Genomic DNA, 22,122 nt, shown 5'->3' with positions numbered 1-22,122 from the left:
CGCGTTTTTCTTGAAATGGTATTTTTCAAATTTGCTGACACTATAACTTAAACACCAATTATCCGATTGACTTGAAATTTTAACAGAGTGTTTTAGACATGCTTTATTGTTGAGCGATCTAGGATATTCTTGATTGGATGAAAACTGTAATTATCGTAACGAAGAAACGACAATTCTTTAAGGAAAAATCGAAAAATTTCTTAAAAACTCCGCCATTTTGTCAGATTTCAAGATTTCTCGAATATCGTACGTCATTCAACAATTCGAAATCGAATAAGACTCGTGATTTTACATTAATTTCTATTGACACAATACGTCATAAGATTGATGAGGAAAGTTGTATGTGGCATATATGTAACGATGATACGACAGGAAGGTATGATGCAAGAATACGCGTCAATCCTCTTTAGCTCTTCACGCTTTTTTTGTTGACGTTTTTCTCTGTATTTATCTCGTTCACGGTTGCTCCATATCCGATGAGCCAGTCAGGTAACAGCTGATGTCGATCACTAAGATTCAGTGCAGCGCGCGTCTCGTTCTCGTTCTCGTTTCCCTTGGATGCGTGCGCGGAACGCACGTGCATGCGCGCGAATCGAAAACGCGTGTAAACGTCAGGATGGCGTTGCACAATCAGAATTCTGTTTTATGCGTTTCGTGGCACCGCCTGTACGTTCCGATGCTTTCAACGATTAAACCCGTTCTCTGAGATCATTGCAAGAATTGTCGAAAATTGATAAACACATTGCGTTAAAACAAGGACATGAAGAAAGTCTTCTTATTTTTTATCCTCGAGATAAAAAAGAAAAACGAAATATATAAACAAATAATCCTTAAGAGAGTCGCATGTACAGTGGAATCTCGATTATCCAGATAGGCCGGAGGATAACACCGTTCGGATAATAGAGGTGCACCCACAATTCCCACTCCGCTATGTTTTTATATAGGGGAACCTGAGGTTTGGACAAACAAGGATCCATTATATTGAAATATAAGAGGAATACGAAATGCAACGAACGCTTGGGAAACTCAACGGGGATATTAAAGAACGAAAGCAAGTGCAGTGAAAGCAAACTCGAGATAGAGGAAGTATGAATAAGTACTTCCTTAGTCGATACGAGACAAATAGTTTTACATGTGAAGGAGAGATTGAGATATTTACGAGCATGTAATGGTGCAACGAATGATTAAGAGTAAACCGTGTCTACCAGCTCTCGATGGAATTCGACTATAGAACAAATATATTACACGGGCATAGGACATAGTACATCAATAGTCGGACGTGGGTTTCGGTTTCGAGTTTTAAGAGAATCGAGAATGAGCTTGGAGAAAAGCGAAGGAGGACGTGATTTTCCTAATTTCGTTTAAACAGGGCGCGGCCGCGGCTCGAAAGGCGTAGGTGTTTGCTAACCGGTAAATCGAAGAAATATCGATTTAAGGTGCGTAGGTGGGTGCTGACCTACCCCTACCCCGACCCGTGTCCTCCGGACGACCTTCTAGGCGCGTCCTACCCTAACCCAGACATCCGTTTCAGCGATAAACAGCTTTTCTTTTACCCTGGCTTGGCCCTTTCGCGCGACTCCCCCTCTATATTCCACCGATGAGGGAAACCGAGAGCACGCCAACCCTCGTCAGGAACGTCCTATCGAGGCCACCCTCGCAAAAACTAATCCAGGGTCGACACTCGAACCACCGTTCACTCCACCCTGCATTGTCGGCCTTTTTCCTATCTGTTCCTACTACACTCGAACGCTGAACGTGTTCACAGTAGAAATCAAAAGTGGTTAAAGAAGGACGGCGCCACCCGTTGTACGCACACCGTTCCTTTCGGATTATTCGGTTTTTTGTGACTAGCGAGGGTCCCACGGAAAAAGTATCAGACGCGAGACTGAATATAAATTGAACGAGCAAGTTTTGAGGTAGAGAAACGACGAAGTCTGACGTGTTCAATTAAAGGACAAGGACGTGAGCGAGCTATAAAATAGTATCGGAGGTGGAAGTTCTGTCGATATTAGATGTGAAAACGGTGAATCGATCGTTTCAGGAAGCCTCGAATCAGCGAATTCTACCGAATAGTAGGGACACATAGCGAGAGTCAATGATCGCATACGAGGCGGTCTTGTAATTAATATCCAGACGAAATTAGGGTACAACGAGATTCCATATTGAAGCATTCAGTAACCGACTGTGCCACAGACAAGGCTTTCTATCAAAATACGGAGAACTCATAATACGAAGCATTGCGAAGACGTTGAACAGTGAATATGGAACGTACCTGAAGTACGGAGATCAGAAGGGACGAGAAAACACGATTCCCCGTCAGAGTGAAATGATCAGGAGATTCGACCTCTCCGTCCTCATTTCGTTTCATACTTTTGCCTTGATGGTCTCGTTGAAACAGTGAACGCGATCGAGTCGCGAAATCGAGAGTCGGGTACCGAGTAACCGGATTCGTCGGTTACGCAATGACTCGCAACCTGACCAGAAGTTTTGGGAACTCGCGAACCAGCCGTGCAACCCGCGAAAAACGAGCCAGGCACCGGACTACTCGGTCCGCGCGCGCAGCTAATTAGTACCGAGTTCTGACGCAATTCCGCGCGGAACGGGGCAGCAGCTGGAAGAGGCGCAGGGGAGGATTGTCGAGGGTCATGGTCCCGCCCCGCGACGTCGTTTTTCTCTTTTTGCACCGTGTTCCACGACCGTGCCGTTGGAAACTGGACGAGCGCCCCCCTTTCAGTTTCATCCTGCACGGTACATCTCGCGCTCCGCTGCTGCCCGTGCCTCGTCCGGCTTCCAGCTCGCCGGAGGAGGCCGTCCGGCGAGCACTGCGCTCCTCTGCCCGGTCATGCAACATTTGTAACCAGCGACTGACTTTACGAGCGACCGGTGTAATTTCACTGAAAGATTCACGGAGATCCGGATCGATGCTCCTCCTCCTGCTCTCTTCGCGCTGGATACTGTCCATCTCGTCGCGAACGGATCAGAATATCTCGAATCTCCAAGGGAGAATATTTTAAGAACGATGTCATGAAAAGACAGGACCAAACGAATAGATGGTATATGTAAACGACGTTATAAATCTATCTTCAGGTTAATTGAACGGTGAATAGCAGTTCCATTTTAGAATCAATGATTATTTGACATCATTTGAAACATGTTCCTAATATAACCAGTCATGAAAAATTTCAGATTCCTCAGACTATTTCCCTTTTAGTTTATTTTTAATTTAATGTAGCAGCAATGTGTCTAATTTCATTAAACTTCTTAAGAACACTTTGTAATTTCCAAATTTATGTAACTCCAACATGAGCTTCTCAATTTCTTTGAAAACTTGGCTAAAACTAAAGTAAAATTTCAAGCATATGTCCATTCTGATTTAGTAGTCAGAAAGCTTGAATAATGATTAGTAGAAATGCCAAACAAGTCATTTTGCACTCTCTTGGTAAACTCGGCTGGGTTCGTATTTTTTACGGAGTAATTCGGATCACTATTTTTTTCATTTTGTTTCACCCCGTCCCTCATCTGTAGCTTTCGACTGCTGGGAGCGTCGATAATACTCTCGCTACCTATCTGAGTTCAAGGGTCAGCCCTCCCCGATGCACTTTACGTTATTCAAGGAGATACAACGACCACCGACGTTTTCACGAATCACCGATCAAAATTATACGAGGAAACTGTTTCCCCAATGACCGCGAATCGATGTGACTTGGAAATATTGATACTATTGATCCCGGAAATTGCACTCGTCGATTACTCATTATACATATATATTGCGGACGAGTAATGCATAAACATCTCTGAACCGTGGAATTACTTCATCAATAAGTAACGTCGTTAGGAATATAGTTATGTAATCGACGGCGTACGTGACAGGCCGTATGACAAACATTGCAAAAACTTGGACCATCGAAAGTATGAAACTTCATCTGCAACTTCCGATGCTCGTTGCAGGTTAAAAAATCATTTCTGGCGAGCAAGAGATAAAAGTATCTCGTAGCAGTGTAGAAGATTCTCAAAATGCTTTTGATTAAAGTTCTGGCATTAATATGGCTAAATTTTGATATGACTGTACGTTTAAAACTCAAAACAATTTTACTATACGTATTAAGAAATATAATTCTATTTAACAATTGAATGTAATTAAAAAATTGAAAGAATAATAAAACGTCTTTCATTAATTCGTCCATTTAAATCTGCGTTTCGTTTATTCTCGCCTTATAATAAAGAACACATAACGCTAATGAGAAGCTCATTATAAAATGTAGGAATTTTACAAAGTGAGTAATTGAAATACAAAGTAGAATTTAATTTACTCACGTCTTGCATGCGTAATATAACATCAGTGATAAAAACAACGTTGGCTATCGTGTAGTTAATGAACAGGAGGTGTACAATGAAAATAATTCAGACGATATGCCCGAAATATGTATGTATCGGCAAGTCCATCACAGAGCAAATTAATATGTCGCGAGCCGTCTATATGATGGATTGAAAAAATGCGGCACAGATTTATTACTATATTTGGGTCTTGTCCTCGTAAGGGAAATCGACACGATTAAAAGCGAGTCGGGAATTACTATTCCAAACTGTATGTATGTATAGACGAGATGGGTGGAGAAAAATAGGCGACACGCGATGTAACGGGACTCGATAAGGCTCATCTCTCGGGCAGATAACGAGCGCAAACAGGAAGTAGGACAGAATTACAATGTTCTCCACCGAAAAGCTACGAACGAATTTATCGCATCGTGTACTGTTGCCAGGCTCCGCGACGACACATCGGCAGCCGCGTACGTAACCGCGTTCTTCGCGCTCGATTCGTGAGAGAAGAGACGAGACTCTATCTGCAACTTTTGCCACGGCCTCGTAAACAATCTCCGTAAACGCGATTTACTTCGACTATTTTTAGTTCGTTACGCGTTCGCAACTGTTATGTAACTCGGCTGTTCGATAAAAATTCTGACCATCGGTCGCTCGATGACTTTGTCGAATTCGAACGGAATCATAACGAAAGGAGGAGAGAAAGAAATTGCCGGGAAACATTTTGCGTAACGATTTTTGAACAGCCGTTGGGGGTTCATCGCAGCCGGGTGAAACGTTGATTGAATATTGACGCGCCGCTCGATAATCGAAGTCGTAAAATAGATCGCGGGCACGCAGACGGAGATAACTGCTGCGCCACTTTTGTCGCCGCTAATCGCCGGTTTTCACCGTGGAACGAACGGAAGGCGTTTCACTCGGCTATCTGAGGGAAAGAAATTTTACTACCTATGAAATTCGTTCACCTGATGACTGAGATTTGTCCCTCTCTCAATGCACTTGGATGTTATGACAATTTCATATCGTTACTTAGAAGAAGGAACCGGATGGAAAAACTGTTCCTCGCGATCTGTTCCCCGTTTCGGAATTGACCTTGAACAAACGAATATGAAGAAATTTTCCTGGTATCGGCAATGGTCATGGTTTACGTCAAGTACAAATCCGTTTATCGCGGTTTCGCCCAATTACGACACTGACTTTCTGATCTTCCGGCACGTCGAAATCCTCGCGATTTCCTCCGAATCTTCGCGACTCGCCAACGGCACGAAAAAATCAGCATTATGTATTATTTCTGTTGCTCAATCGCGTGCATAACGCGTGACGCCCATGTGTACATTTCGTACTCATTGATAATTAAACTGTTGAACAAAGACTAGAATGGGAACAAGAATTCTTTCTAGGAAAATGCGTTTGTGAAACTCAGGATTCGAACGAAATCGATGCTTTACGTGGAACGGAAAATGTGAGAGAAAAAAAAAACTGGTGAAAGTCGCGACTGGCGCTTTAGAAAATGCAGCGTAGCGATCCGAGAGCGGATCAACTTTTACGCACGAATTAACAAATAAACGAGCGAGCGTTGCGGTCCTTTACCGCGCCGCATCGGGCAGAGGACGCGGTCCTGAAATTTAGGGGTTGTTTCCAGGCGATTTGCGAACTGCGTAGCGGATACCCGGCGAGGGGGAAGAGGGTCGTGGCCCGAGAGGGTGGCGGGCGGCAGACAGGGCGTGGTCGTCCTTGAACCTACCTATACAGCCCTCCGACACCGATACCCATCTTTCTCTTCCACTCACCCGATTTACGATCTCGTTTCAGTCTCGCTCTCGCTGCCCTTCCTTCCTCTCGCGCTCCGGCCTCAAACTTCCAACTTCCCCTCACTTTCTCTCCCACTTTCACTCCCTTGTTACGGTTTCGCCCCCTTTGCTCGGCCACCCTTTGTTTGCTCTGCATACGAGCCACAGAAACGAACGGTAACCTCTCGATGTCCTTTCTACAGGTTCATCGAGTCCCTCTCATCGCCGAGGGAAATTCAACCGGAAATTGAGAAACAATTTGTTTTCATCTAGTTTACCCGTAACTTATTGAACGGATTCCGCTCAATTTACAGAGCGAGAAAAATAAATAGAGCAAAATTCCAATACCCGATTTATGAAGAGTCGAAGTGCGAATTACTCGGTTCTGGTAAAAGTAATTTCGATATGGTCTCCATCTCGTAAAAAGGAAAATGATCGCGGGGTAAAGAATTAACGGTGCAATAAGGGACCTAGATGCGTAGAATGCAAGTAATTCAGGGCGAAGCACGATGCGCGACGTCTGGATGGTATATACGCGCGCGTAATTATCGGTTCGGTTTGCGAACGGCCTTATTAAATGGAATACGCATCCAGGCGGCCATTAAACGTTGATAAATGATTTATCGAAGGGCCGGTCGCCCTATCTCCGCTCGGTTCTCCTTTATTTTCTTGCCGATGTCGCTGCCCCACAATGTTAAGGTAGGTTAGGTAAGAAATTATTTCTTTCGCGGTACCGGTCAGCGTTTCTACGTTTCACGTTTTTACCAATTCTTTTTTCTCCCCGCGCGAGGACGTACGAATGAATTTTTCATGAAACAACGTTTCCGTCGATGCTTCGGGCTTGTCGCGTATCGCCAGACGTGTTTTAATTAATTGATCGACAGGTCTCGCGTCGCAGAGCTGGAGATAGATCGCGAGATCGCCTCGTGTCCATGATCCGTTAATTATTGAGAACTTCAGACATTTTTTCAATACGCTAAACAAAACACGCTTTCGGCATTAAGGGAGCGCGACGCGTGATCCGTTTTTTTCAATATACCACGAACGATGACGAAAGAGAATTGAAAATTTGTGACGATCGACTGATCCTTGATTCCTCCACCGTTGATTCTCTTTACCGGGAGAAAGTCGAATCGAGGAAGGAACGTGACCCAAGGAGCCCCGTCGAGAGCGAAAGAAGAGGAGACACGGAATTCGGGAGAAATTTTCGCGCGAGGCGAGGTAGAAGACCCTTCGTAGTCATGGCGACTGCCAGGTTCCCATCGGCTGATCGATCCGCCACGGTCAAGGTCATCCACGAAACCGCAAACCAGTCCTCGCTCTGTCTCCCGTCATTGACTCGCCCCTTCCCCGAACTTGACGGTGATGCCGTCACGACGGACACACCCCTTCGAACGTTTCCGTCGAGATTCCGCCTCGCTTACGCCTAATTGCGTAAACAACCGACGGCTCGTTTGCGCCTGGCCTTGCCCTGCAAACGACCGTCGCAACCCTTTGGGGTTCTACGAGAATTTCGTCAATCTCGATTGCTTCAATGCCGCGCGATTTGTAAATCGAGACGCGAACAGCTCGGAAAGATGAAAAATTAAAAGGAAACAAGAATCTCGAAACGCCGGAAGTTCGTAGCGAGTTCTAAGTATACGAAGACCGATACCCAATGAGAACTACGCGATGTCATCTCTAAAGAAGGTTCAGAGGCCATACGAAACTTGCAAATAAAATTGTTACTAAACTAAACTAAACTAACTAAATACAATTTATGTTGTGAAATAATTCTTAGAAGAGGAGAAACGTAACGAGCAGTGATGGGTTTTCGATTCATAGACGTAATCTACACGACTGAGCCATGAATGATGTATTCTACAAATTTCTGCAAATTAAGTAAAAAACTGATGACATGAATCGAGAAACCATCACTGGTAACGAGGCAGGTACAAACTGAACACTCTCTGCTCTCAGTAAGAGAGGTGGTGCCTGTTCGATCAGCACGACTACAAATATTTACCGTTAGTCGCTATTACGGATTGAACAGTTTATCCGAAACGGTTGAAATCTAACTGCATGATTATACACGCACACGTCGATGCAAATGAGAGCAGCCGAATCAGTGACCGTAAATTCGAGCGACAGTTTATCGCATCGGGTCAAACTGTGATGCATCGTGAAGGTGTTCGAAAATGGCGATTATCGAACTCGTCCTCGCGCTACTGGCGAAATCGCACAACTGCGGGAGAACGTGAACTGTTTTTCTAAAAGAAAATCGACTCTTCCCGCTGTCTGATACCGATTATCGAGCCGCGTTCGCCGAGTCGACGTCAAGCACATGGACGTCGAGTACGAGCGAGCGTTTCAGTCGGAAAGTTCCTTAACTACTTCGTTCGGCGACAAAACAAAAGGAAATCTTGACGGATATCGGGTCCCGTGGCTAGTAAGGCTAAGGTTGCAGATTAGATATTCCGCGAAAGCGCGATCGACGAAGAAAATGAATACCCCGGCCGCGTCGAATGATAACTCGCCTCTTCCTATCCGACTCTTTTTGCCGTTATGTTTAAATTCCGTTCCGTTCGCTCAGCGATAAATCTCCTGCCAATTAGATAATGCCGAGAGTTTCTTTATTCCCGGGTTGTGTACGCTTCAACCTCGAGACTGTTATCTGAACGTGGCTCATTCATCATAAAATGAAACAAAAGAAAAACAATTTCTGCTACTTAACGTCTTTAAAATCTGTATGAACTATTGTACGTATACTTGGGGGAGAAGCCGATTCGTTTCGGAACACCGAGAAACTGCATAGAAATTCAGTGAGTTTCTTTTCTTAATTGATGAACGACGAGAGATTTGAACCAACGAACCAGAAACTTTAGAAATTGTGCTTTCCTCAAAGGAGACCGAACGTCGAACGGAGAGGTATAGGTAGACGAGAACGTACGATAAACTCGGGCGAGGGTGTCTGCATTTTTCCCGTTGACCTTTGACCCCGTGGACAGAGGTCGCGAGCTCGAACGACCCTGTCCCGCGACGCCAGACGCCGACGATTCCGTATCATCCTAAAGATCGTCTGTGAGAGGCGTGGAGGTGTCGACGGAGGGGTTGGAAAGGACTATGATACACAGGGATGGAAGGAGACGGTGTCGCGGGGGTTGCTGGCTGGCTGGCTGCGGTGGAGGCCACGACCGTGACCTTGGCGTGGCTCGGGGAGCGGTTTATCGAACGTCAAGACTTTCACTGTTCTCCCTGCCACCCCCTACCAATACTCCCCTCTTTCTCCCTTTCCTTCGTCCGCCCGTCCGTTCGTTCGTTCGTCGACGTCCTCTTCGCGTTCTCTCGTTTCCCACCGCCGCCGCCGCCGCCGACAATCGACGCCGGGACCGTCGCGGCCGTGCCGCTACTTTCCCCACCGTAGCCCATTCACGCAACTTTCTCCATCGAGCGGCAAGTTCGACCGCCTCGTACGGCTCGAGCACCCCGACCACGCGACCATCGCTCTCGAGTCTAGACGGTTTCTTCGCGACCGTTTCCTTCTACCCTCTTACGCCACGCCGGGCTACGAACCCCCCGGGCCGACCTTGCGTCCTTCTCTTATCAAATGACCGACACAATTTTGCTGAGGGCTACGAAACCCAGGGTCGTGGGTGGCGGACGATTGATGCGCGGGACGATTCTCGGAAAAGTGTCTCTGAATTCTTCCAGGAGAACGATTTACTTCTCCGAGTTGGAATCAAATATCCAGTTTTCTCCTTTTCCCTCTGAATCTTTTAAATTGAATACGCAAAGTGAAACAGAATTTTTTCCGATTCATTTAACTGGGAACAGGAAATATTGTACCCGTAGATTTTACTTAAATGTGTGCCGCCGAAAATAAATGTAACGGGAATTTTCTGAAGGAAATTGATTAACGATTCAAGAAAAGAAGGGTTGATGCGATTCGTGCCGGCGATTACGCGCAATTTTCCCTCCCATTAAAAAGCGTAAAGACGTCGAGAAAGCCGGGGAGCGTGCATGGAACCGGTTCTATCGATAAGATAAAATTCTCCCTTCCGCAGGAAACGAGCGAACTCTGGGCGAAGGAGTCTAGACGGTTTTTCCTCTCGCACCCCTTCCTTCCTTACACGACCGCCCTCGGCGGGTACCGTTGCGTGTCGCGAAAATAAAGCCAGCCATGAAAATAACGTTAAGCCGCCTGGGCCGCTCTTTTCTTTCCGATCTTCCTCGAGGTCATCTCTTATCAATAATCTATCCGTGATTCGACTTCGGTTGTTTTAAACTCGAGACTGTCCCGTGCGATTCGCCCCTTCTATATTGGAACCATCGCCCAATTTCAACATGTCGCTAGAAATACCGTTTACCACCGAGGAAATATAATAGTTATCAATTTCGTTATAAATCCTGACAGAAATTGAATTTGTCAAAATGTGGGGATACGTTCATTTAATAATCTCCACCAAATATTGAACATTGCATATTTCGATAAATTTATAGACAGCAGCATTCTTTAAAATAAATTCAATTCATAGAATCACGAGACACAGAAATGAAAAAGTTTCGACCTTTGATGATTTCTTTAGGGAGGCTGGGAAAGAAGATGACCAAAGCGCTGGCCGCAGCATCGATCTACGATGACCTTGTCCCCGCCGAATCCATCGACATCGCCCTTCGAATCAAAGCTAATCTGAGAATCGTCTGCCAGCCCGGTCGCTTCTCCAAAGTGCTCTCCAGAGAACTCTTATTTCCTACGAATTCTCTTCCCTGACTTCGTTCCTCTTTCGCGAGAGAAACTGATAGTTGAAACGTATCTTGAAATTCTTTTTATCTGCAGCCATTCTTTATCCAGACTAGTAAGCAACTTCGTGTTTCATCCTGATTTTTACAAGTTCTCAAAAGTTTCAAAGGGACCTTTCTCTCCGAGCGATGAGTCCTGTTTCTATAATATTTTTTCAATCGTAGGGGCTGGAGGATAATCCGAACGGATGATTGGTTTTCAATCCCGTTACTCCGGCGCTCGGATAATCTCGATTTCGACAGGCTTATATTGTTCGACGATTATCTGACCGGAGTGAAAAAAAAAAAAAACAATAACCAGAGTGTCGTTTTTCAATCGATGAAATCGTTCACTTCAGCAATCAATTTCACCCTTCAAACTCCTGCCTCGATTGTGCTTTCGGGTTTGTTGCTTGTCATTCAAACTCGCTCGCATACAATGCAACGTTCTTCAACATTTCTGTTAAAAAAAAATTGAGAACTCGATCGAGTTTCGAAAATTTAACATGTAAAATTTCTATCTTGATCGACGAGCGAAGAACGTAAAGCAAAAGGCGAGCGAGAAATTCTAGGCGACAACCTGATGCGACCCTCCGGTCCCATCTCCCTTCCACGAACGGGATACTCATCCCCGAATCCGTCCTCGAAAATCTATTTAGGTTTACGTAATCGATTATGACGCACCGCTAGAAGTCAACGGCGGGAGGACACAGGGGTTGAAATATTCGACAAGCGAGGGTCCGTGGAACCAATAGATGGAAGACGGAGTATGTCATCATGATTCTGTCATAATATACGTACGACAGTATTCGATGCTACGTATGAGACACTTGGACGAACCGATCACTGCCACAGCAGTTATGAGTCCTTTTCGGTGATTAAAATATCTTTCGAGACAACAGAAAAAAAGAATTACAATTTACCATTATTAATGAAAGTGTACATAGCAATGCATTAATTTAATCGAAAAGAACTGGTATCTCTGTTATGAAGCTAACTGAGATAAAGAAATAAGGAACAGTTTCTGCGGAATAAAATATGTACATAAAAACAGTAGCACGTAAGGTAGACTAAGTGCCGGGGGTTGAATTGATAAGGTCGCTCCGAACTCGGAGGTGTATAACCCTCGAAAGTCGTCGGTGATAAACTACGAAACCCGTGGCGACGCGGCGCCCAACATTTCTCTCTTCCTTCCTTCCTTCCTTCCTTCCTCGCTCGAACAATCGTCTCGCGTTTAAATCGTAACTCGTTCCCGTCTATTCATCGCGTCACGAGAACGGCGCACGGGTTTTTGCGATTCCGTAATTCGAGGGAAACGTCTTGGCCGCCAGACAAACGATAACAGACCGCGGGAAAAAAGGAGATGTATCGAGAAAGTAGTCATTATCGACGCATCTTGATCGCATTATGGAAGCGAAAGTGTTCACGCATCTAGCCTCGTTTTCTTTCGTCCCCGAAAGTAGGTCACGAATTTTTTCTGCGCCATTACCTCTCCCTTTCTCTTGACGAAACAGCCCCTACCTTCCGTCCTGCCCTACCTCACAGCGCGACCCTCCGTGCCCGCCCTTACGTCTGCGTGAAATCCATCGATCTCCAGCCTCTCAAACGGCCCATCGACCGACTAATAGCCAAAATGTGACGTGGCCGTAGTTGTCTAACTAAACATTATTACCGATAGCATCTACTGCACTTTGTGCAATTTCCAATGAAAACGGAGCACTGCGTTAACCCATTTGCATCGTTAGCATAGATAAATTCGTCGTTATTACTCAAGTAGTTATACAGGGTGAATCAATACGAAATAGGAAGAAGAATTTTGGTTTGATAAATCATTATATCAACCGTTATAAAAAATGTAACATCAATTAGTATATAAATCATTATTTCGAATATTATAATTCTTATCAATGGTTGCGTCGAAGATTTTCCCATATCGTTGAATGTTATCTACTTAATTCTATTGGGGCGCGAACGCGTGATAACGGGGGCGAATTCAGCGGCATTTGCATACAGATTAAATTCTGAGAATAAGGTTAAGGTTACAGCTGTTCCACTTCGCGCTTCGAGCCGAGCCGAATTAGCGTGGCTCGTTAGCGTCGTCGATGGGGAGAGCACACCGTGCCAATAAATTCGTATAAAGTTTTAAAGCGTCCACACGCCGCGAACGCGTTCAATCGAGCACTCGTTTTCCTTGAAAACCGCTTCGAGCTCGAAATATGACCGGCTGTACTGTTCCTCGAAACGGAAACCCACCCTCAGTAGCCCGTGCAGGGAGAGACTGTACGTGGAAGAGGTGATAAAAAAAAACGGATCGATCGATGGCTAAATTTCGCAGGTTACGATCGCGTGCGACTTCAGCTTCCTAGAACTCGGCGGGAGAGACTGTCGAGTCGTCGTGCATTATTGACGAATTTCCTTCGGGAGGGTGGATCGCGTAGTAGCGCAACTTTCGCCATTAGCCCCGGATAATAATTCGTCATAGCCGCGCGCGCGTCCACGACTGGAAACTTTTCATCATCGTGTCCCCTCCCTAATTATCTTCGATTTTTTTACTCTCGCTCTTTTGTTTCACTCGTTCATTTCCATACTTTTAACCGGTCATCGGTCGCCGCCAAATTATCGGTACTCGATCAACTGGGTTGCGTAATTTCGCGAACTTTTAATCTGAAAACTGCACGAACTCGCGACGCACGTAAAGAGAGGTTAATAAAGGGGCGAGAAATAGCGAGATCCATCGTTTCAGTCCTCGAATCGAATTAGCATGTTTCAGTGAGTTTCAATCGCTGTTACACCGACTCGCTTCGAACGCAATGGTCGACCCGTTGTTTTCGAAAGCGTCGAGAGAAAAACACGGTAAGGACGGTATTAATTTTTCGACGGATAAAAGCAACAACGAAAACCGGTACGCGCGTAGACGTTCGCAAACACAGCCGGGAGAAATAAAAAGAAACGTAAATGGCGAGGAATCGAAAGGATGATGGTGCGTAAACGAGAAATAAAGGACACGAGGCCTCTGCTCCCCGTTCGAGCAGAAGTGGTACGGCGCCCAAGTTCGCAACGACGTGCGACAGGCCGTTTCGCAACCAGGAATGCGTAGAATGAAGTAACAGCACACGAATGCCTTTGGAAGACTTTGCGAAAGAAACGCGCGTGCCGTTATCATTCGTCGATTCGTCGCTACTTCTCCGCTTAGTTCCGTTTCGTTCCCCGATAAAAGGAGACGAAACGTTTACATTTATGATCAACATTAAATGTGCTACCAAACAGAAATAAACAGAGATAAGTATTTTACTCGGTAATTTAAAGTGTAGTTAAAAATTCATGCCCGGAACTTTGGACTCGAACGCGAGTCGACGAGCGTCGACCGCGATTCCGTCAATTAGCGGATATACTCTCGGTTAATTCGTCGTTGAACCGACAACTTTTCACGCGTGGTTGCCGATCTCGAAACGAAACGAACAGTCCACGATTCTCGGAAACCGATACTCGCCCCGCGAGGGGTAATCTCTTAAGCAACGCCACGGCGTGCCGGTGGTAGCTGTTCCATTTCACGTGTCACCGACTTCTTTACCCCCGTCGGACTAATTATCGGAAAGCCGATTAAACGGTAACTGGGTCGACGCAGCGCGCGTTCGCTGTCGTCTAACACTTGTCGAAAAATCACGAACGGTTCGTGTCGTGGACAGACCAGACGGAAAAGGGCCGCCGCCGCCGCCGCCGCCGCGTCAAGTTCTTCGGATTCGACAGCGAAACCGACCGGGTCACCTCAATCCTTAATATCCGTATCGAACCGGCACCCTCGAACCCCTACCACCAACTTTTTTCAACAAATCTAGGACACAGCGTCAGATTCTTCCTGGATTTTACCTCTCGTAATGTACGTCGGGCGGATAGAAACAACCGATACGGTTTAATCCAGTGATCAACGATTAAAGCAACGCTGTCCTAACTAAAATCGATTGAAAGTTGATTGCACGCGTAAACAAGAATACGTATCGTACTGACTATAATTAGACCGCAGATTTCATGTGCATTTATAGATTAATCAAACTTGCAATATAAAGAACCACTTAAATAATGAATGGAATTTTGCAAAACTGATATCGCAAGTATTTCATTTTATATAAAACTCTGCGGTCTATCTATAAATTCTTTTAGTATTGATACCGGCTTAATAAGCTTGATACCATTTTCAATATTTCAGGGAAAAAGTCGAAACAGTTTACTACATTTGAATATTACGTGATCCACGTGTGTAAGTAAATGTCATGCACGGAGATGAATTTAATCACTTAGTGATTTTGACGTCGGATTAATAATAATTGGTTTTGCAATTATGGACGCGGTGTGTTAAATTTGATGTGTTACATTACGTTTACACGTGTCAACCGGGAATGAAACGGAGTACAAGGAATTTGAAAAAGATCCTTCCTCGTTAGGATTGTTTGTGATTGAAAAATAGGTCGGTGTACTGGGAAACGGCTCGTTCGGTGGTCTCCGAGGCACGGATCAAAGGAAAGGGGAGCGCTAGGAATATTTAGTCAAGAGTGTCTGGTTGCGCGAGAAAACGGGGCGCGTGACGGATTTTGAAGAAAACTCGGTTGGAGAGTCGACTGGAAAGGAGAAAACGCGTGAAAATGAACTCGCGATCGCGTGATTTTCGTCGAGAGCATACAATAATTTATAGCATCTCGTTATCCGAAAATAGACGAATATTGTATTGCATTTTTCAATCAGCCAATAAACATAAATACGATGATCGTCTGACAATTTCTTCCAGTTTCGAAACGCAGATATAAATGTCTAACGCTGAATAATGAATAATCGGTGATATTTGTGGACGAAAAGGACGGTCGCTATCGAAAACTCGGGATAAATCCGTGGATGTCATCTGAGAGGTCATCGTCGTCTGCGGTAAAACTTGGCGTGAATAAACATCAAGTTAATTACGTCACATTTAAATAAAAAATATAACTTGTGTATTGAACAACAAATTGAGTTATCAGATTCATCTCTACTCTCCTCAAGAATGCTTGTACACATATGCATGTACGTACATTGGATAAATCTAGGAATAGACCTAAACCTGAGACTTCAGATTTGCGCCATAACGAAGCTCGACCCAAAGTCAGTGTATCGAAACGATTACGCCATTCGCGCGAGTTACGTTATCAGATTTCTGAGCGGAGCAACGATCTTGCGGCGACTGTTGACCAAACCGCGATACGACGGATGGAAACGGGAACAAGAACGAAAGTAACAAACACTGGTTCTCCATATGGCACCACAACCGACATACTAGAACGCCAATTAACTATATGATCCAAGAGAACCGATGAATAAAAAGTCTCCACCGATTAAAGGAAACCGCATTGAAGGATAAAACCATAGACTATTAAATGGGAGACTAAGAAGAATCGATCTAACGTATTAAAAGAATCCCTGCACATTCGATAAAAGAATAGAAGTTATTATCATTTCTGTTTGGATAATAGAAAATCGATTGCCACTCGATCTTACATCGAAACGACATTAATACTCAGAACCGCCTCGTTGCGTATCGACCGAGTAGAAACTCGTTTAAAGGTGAATATTCATTGACGAACGATACACGAAAAGCTGAGCGAAGAGGAAAGAATAATAGAATTCTTTTGTTCGCCTGGTATCAGTGGAATTACTTGTATAATGTACGAAGGAAAGAAATGAATTTTACATAAGTCGCGAACGAGTCGTACCTTAACGGCAGCGGTTGTACACAAAATTGACGATAAACCTCGATAAATAGATTGCGCTTTCCGCTATCGGCATGCAACGCAACGCCTGACACGCACTGTGTCAAGGCCCCGCTAGGAGTGCTCGCCCGATGCTAATAGACTCGTAGAGAACGAGCGAGAGCAGTCACGAGGGACAGAGAGAGGGAGAGGAACAGAGGTACCGGGGCTCTTCTAGCCTAGCTGGAGCTGTTCGCTTTCCTACCGTTTCACTCTCGACTTTAACCAGGGCTGTACCGATCCGGTCTGATGACTCATCATTTCTATCCCGTGTCCATCGGCTAATTGGGTGATACACGAGGGATTTAAATTTATTTGACGACGACCTTTTCGTGGACCGGAATTTCGTTTGATGTTCCTTGAATTGGTTCGATTGAACTATTTAAGTTTGATATAAGTTCTCAGAAGTGACGGTGAAATTCAAACAGGTCGAAATAATCTTTATAAGGAAGTGTAGCTTTAATAGATTTCCACGCTTTCTATTCACAATAGCTACATACGATTTTATATACAGAGAGACTTTAGAAATGTTTATTGATTGTTGTCACAAAAGGATCGTTCTTAACAATCTATGAAATATGTACATCCGCCATCGTTGTACGTTTTCGAATTTTACTCAAATTTCTCAAATATGGATATCAGAGACGTGTTTGCATGCGCTCTAGTCGCGACCCTGCAATTGGGTCTAGGCGAGCTCTTATGAACGAATCGAAGATACCGCGAATCGGTTTGCATGCGATGCATCGCATCGAGCAGTGTAGCGGGTAACGGAAACAGGAGAGGAGGAGAGACAGAGAAGAAAGGAACAACCGTGTAGTAATCAGTGACGCGCGTTCTGCGGCGACCCAATTTACAAAGTTCTCTTCCTACACGTCGCGTCGGATCGTATCACTCGACACGACTTTTCCACGAATCTCGATAGAACCGCGAGCAGGAAGCAACCAGCCACGTTCCATCGCGTCGCGATGTTAAGGCGCTGTGTAACAGTTGCAACATTATTGTACGTCCACAGATCTCAGGACACAAATTTTTATCTGCTCCTTCATAATCTCGGATTATCTCATTTGGTTACGTAGTTCTTAGTTACATAAATCAATAAGAATAGGCATATAAAACAATTGATTATTCTTGTGATTCATCAGAAAATGTAGTGTATGAATTTTTTAGTTGACAGTGTTTAATCTATTCTTGAATTTCACTTTTATAAGGATTATTTATAGTGTCATGAAAAACAGTTATTTTTAGCAATAATTCGTATTGTCTCACTTGTTTTACAATAGGTCGTAAGACTCGTGAGTAACAGCGCATACAGCACGCATGCCACGATAACATGACACAAGTGGACACACCCCTTCACATTCAATTTTCCTTTCTTCCGTCCAGTCTCATTGCCCTCCTTTTTTATATACCTCTTCGAAATTTGCTTTTAAGAAGAAATATACGTGAGCTCGTTTTGCCGAACGACGCGCGCAAGACTACACGCTCGGACTATTCCGGTGGAAACTGTTGCACTTTTCATGAGCTCCCTGGGTCTCGCCAAACATGGCGAAACTGCGTGTGGCCGTTTTCGCGATGTCCTCGAAACGGATTCCGTCCCTCCTCCCGACGCGCGTTACGTACCTACGTACCTACATGTACGTCTGATCTAGCTGCTGCAGTGACAACGCAGCCGACAGTTTGCACAGGTCGCGATAAAAAAGTCTCCGATCCAATGTTTTTTAATTCTCGACTTTTCCTCAAACACGAAATGGGGGTTAACAAATATCTATAGTAATTAATAAACCGCGGATTTTACCCATTTATAGAGAAACGTCACGTGTAAAAAATGGAGATTATTTCATTATTATCATAACTGAAGGAAAAAGGAAATGTCAATCTATAATTCCACTTTTTAAATTAACATTCCATAAAAAATCTCAAAACTTGACTCTGAGAAGGACGAAATAGAGTGTGGAAATAGAGGTAGTGACCACTTATTATTTTGAAACGAAATGAACGGATGCGAGTTATGATATTTGGAAATTATTCACTGATATGGATCATCGCGATCAGTTCTTGTCGACGAGGAACTGTCCGACTAATGGAGACTGAAAAATTATCGATGATCCTGAAATAAAACGTAACTGTGGCGAGCGGCCGCGGTTTCTCAGCGCTTCGAGCAATTAAATTGGAAAGACGTCTGATGACCCAATTTACATAGATAGACGGCCGGCGCAGCAGCGGTGCGACGACCACGTGGCCGTCGGAAATAATCCCTACGTTGTACTACTACGTCTCGAAGACGGATCGATCACGGAACAGGACGATCTCTCCAATTTCTCGCGCTTTATATAAGTCCAGACCAACCGAAATACCCACGGATTCGAATTAGTCAAGCATCCAATAACCGCGTCATTTAATATAAATATGTTTAGCAAGAATAATCTTCGTACACTTTACAATTACACTAACGCCGATAAATCTCGTTTGGCGAACACAGCGGCATGTTCGATCGCTTTAAATTACCACCTTGTCTTAACGCGACTGATTTTCGACCAGACGAACTTCATATTCTTGTTACTTTTCAATAAGACACTAAGAAATGAAACAATAACAAAATAAATGGTTTAAATATTGCCAAGTTTTCCGTCCAAAATTAAGAAATCGATTCCTGGTCACGGCTGTGTAAAATTGTCCATGGAAAGTTCAAATAAAGGACATCACTAAGGTCATCTTATATGTATACCAAAAATTGGTAGTATTTCTCAGAGAAAAGACACTTGAACGTAAACTACGTCGATTAGTTATTCCCGGGGAGCAACGCGATCGTGCTCTTCCGTCTGGCGATCTTCTCGATAAGTTTTTTCGGGTGGTAGCCGAAATACACAGATGGCTGCTCAGAGGGATGGTGAACGACGCGACGAGTAGACTGGATCGCGAGAGTAACGGGCGATTTCCGGCTTGGCAGAGACCTTAGATCTGTAACGTCATCCCTGAGCCGATAGCGGGCGCGTTGAGAAAACAAATGTGGGTCGATTCCATGGGAATAAATTATCATCTGGGATCAGTGCCGGGGCGTCGACCGACGAGAGCCTTCTTTTTTATTCAAAAACTTTGAGAAAGCTCGTGATCAGCATTTCGTATATACATCGACACGCCGTATGCAATACAGATCTTAAAATAGGTCACGAGGATCGACAAGTGATTTGAACGTGTACTGTTATGAAATCTGCCAGACGACTGTACCGTTAAGTCTAGCCCACTTCGGTGGGAAACATTTCCGACGAAAGAAACGCGCTTCGACGAGGGATCAAAGGAGTTTCGAGATCGAAGAAAAGTATACACTGTTTTATCGCCCCTCGGCGGAATTTTCATGAAGAAACATTTTTTTTTTACGCGGTCGAGCAACCATAAATCTGACCATGATCTCCTATTCGATTTGAGAATTTGCATCATTTCGTAAAGTAACGAGGCTCTATAACCGCAGCCCGTAAATCCTCTCTAAACGGATAACTCTTTGCCTGTCCACGTTTCGCGCTGCTTAAAAACCCGTCCGCCAATGGATTCCGACAGCCTGTTGAATATTCATCGCGGTAATTCCTATCCGCCGGAAAAGCCGGCCAAACGACCGACCGAAAAAAACAGAACCGCGACCCAGAAAAAAGGATCGCCAGCAGAGAGATAAAAACGGAGGAAATGAGGAATGGAGAGATGCGTTGACGGAAGAGCGTAATTATCGTTATTGGCTCGTGCGTCTGGAATTCCGACGAAGCTGAAATCTTCGTAGATCTAGATGCGAGATCTCGCGCGCGGATCCCTCGTTAGAAACCTGAAGGGCGTTACCGAATCCCACGACTCAGGCTAGGGGTGGCTACGCGAGTAGACGCGTTAACGCGCGATTGTGACACGAACCAGACTTCCGTTCCGTTCCGTTCCTTTCTATTTTATTTAGCCGTTCGCCTTCCTCAACATTTTCTCGTTCTCATATGCCAGCGAGTTTTCCTTTTCCTGGAGATACACATCGAAACAAGGCTGCGCACTTTAATTAAAGACCGTCCTGACGCGAGTCTAATATACACCGGCGAGACGCTACAAAAGGTTGATGCCGGTACAACGAGATTATACATTCATGTATTAACTCTATTGAAACAATATGAAAGATAGAAAAAAAAATATAGAAAGCTTAAATTAGAGTATGTTTTGATACTGTACGGACTGGTTCATAAAAAGACGTGAAAATTGACATCGTGACTTATTTATGAAAATCAGTCGCCGGCTGCTCAATAACGGCGGGTATTCGCAGAACGCGTTCAATAATTCCGTAGTCGAACATCGGTAGCTTATCAGAACGAAAATATCCAGACTCGAGTGTTGCAAGTCAATTATTCATTAAGTAAAATCGTTTCGGGCAGACATCGGTTCACAAATATTTCAATGATAAATGCAACATTGTTAAACCCATCTCCTCGATCTCATATCGAATTTTGATCGAGATTTCTTTTAGGGATCATCGGACGTCGCCTCGAGGTTTCGACTGTCGAATTCGTTGACGAGGAATTCTCGGTGACACTTTTATTGTAACTCTAATGCCCACGTTCGGTCCAACAACGTGGATCGACGAAGAGTCGCCAAATCGACAGACGTTGATTTATAAATCGGACATTTCGCAAATTCAACGTTAACACCCAGAGGGGAGAGCAAGGAGAGGGAGAAAATAGCGGTAACCTTTTTCTCCATCTTTTTTTCTCGGAAAAATTGAAAATTTTTTTTGTTGTTTATTATTAGCAATGTTCTTCCGACGTCCGATTTCTTTTTAAAAAAATGCGTTTCTAAAGTGCATAAACTTTTGAGATTGACTGTATAGCCAATACATTCTTAAGGTACGATTGACGGTATGACCCACGATGAGCATGCATTACGAGGACCCAAATTCGAGACAGGAAGACCTGCCTTCCGGAATTCCTGGACCGGAGAACGCAAACACGAAGGCGGCACCTAAAGTTTCGGAGCACGGGAAGCGCTAAACAAGGTGAGGCAAGGACGTCGAAACGTTCATTCGAAAGTTGCTGAATCGATTTCAGTCATACTTGAACAATTAAATATAGCACTAGCCTCGCCACTGATTTCCAATCATTATTCTATTCTTGTAACAAGCTAGACATTCCACGCTTGTGAAAGCCCTTCGTACGTATAATTATGGATTACACCTTATAACACGATAATATAGATATAATAATATAGAATAATAAGAATCAGAAAGAGGATTTGGACAAATTACGATGATAAAACGTATGAACAAATAAACGTACTTTTAGAATGTAAAACGAAGAACATGCAGTCGCTTCTGCGTCATCTTCTACGGAGAATCTAACGAGCGTTGCGACGAGATAACCCAAAAATCGAACAGGATAGAGAATGATTGTACAGCCGAAGGCGATGCATCGGTTACAATCGTCCGTGAACTGTGCTCGATTACGAGCGGCAATCCTCGCACGTCCCACGTATAT

General features: G+C 44.3%; 1 protein-coding gene and 1 long non-coding RNA gene across 7 annotated transcripts in view; one reads left to right on the top strand and one right to left on the bottom strand.

Moving 5' to 3' along the window:
* Nucleotides 1-21,828, top strand: part of LOC113464730 (uncharacterized) — an 85,154-nt gene extending 63,326 nt beyond the window's left edge. The window contains exons 2-3 of the long non-coding RNA XR_003389584.1: nt 21,120-21,335; nt 21,496-21,828. This is a non-coding gene — a long non-coding RNA (uncharacterized LOC113464730). The remainder of the gene's footprint in view (nt 1-21,119; nt 21,336-21,495) is intronic.
* Nucleotides 1-22,122, bottom strand: part of Eip74EF (Ecdysone-induced protein E74) — a 132,635-nt gene that overhangs the window by 62,674 nt on the left and 47,839 nt on the right. The window lies entirely within an intron of this gene.

The sequence above is a fragment of the Ceratina calcarata genome, unplaced genomic scaffold (genome assembly GCF_001652005.2).
Source record: "Ceratina calcarata isolate Rehan_Ccalc_2016 unplaced genomic scaffold, ASM165200v1 scaffold127.2, whole genome shotgun sequence".
NCBI classification, from domain to species: domain Eukaryota; kingdom Metazoa; phylum Arthropoda; class Insecta; order Hymenoptera; family Apidae; genus Ceratina; species Ceratina calcarata.
The sequence above is the reverse complement of the archived record's forward strand: the minus strand, read 5'-3'. Positions and strand labels throughout refer to the sequence as shown.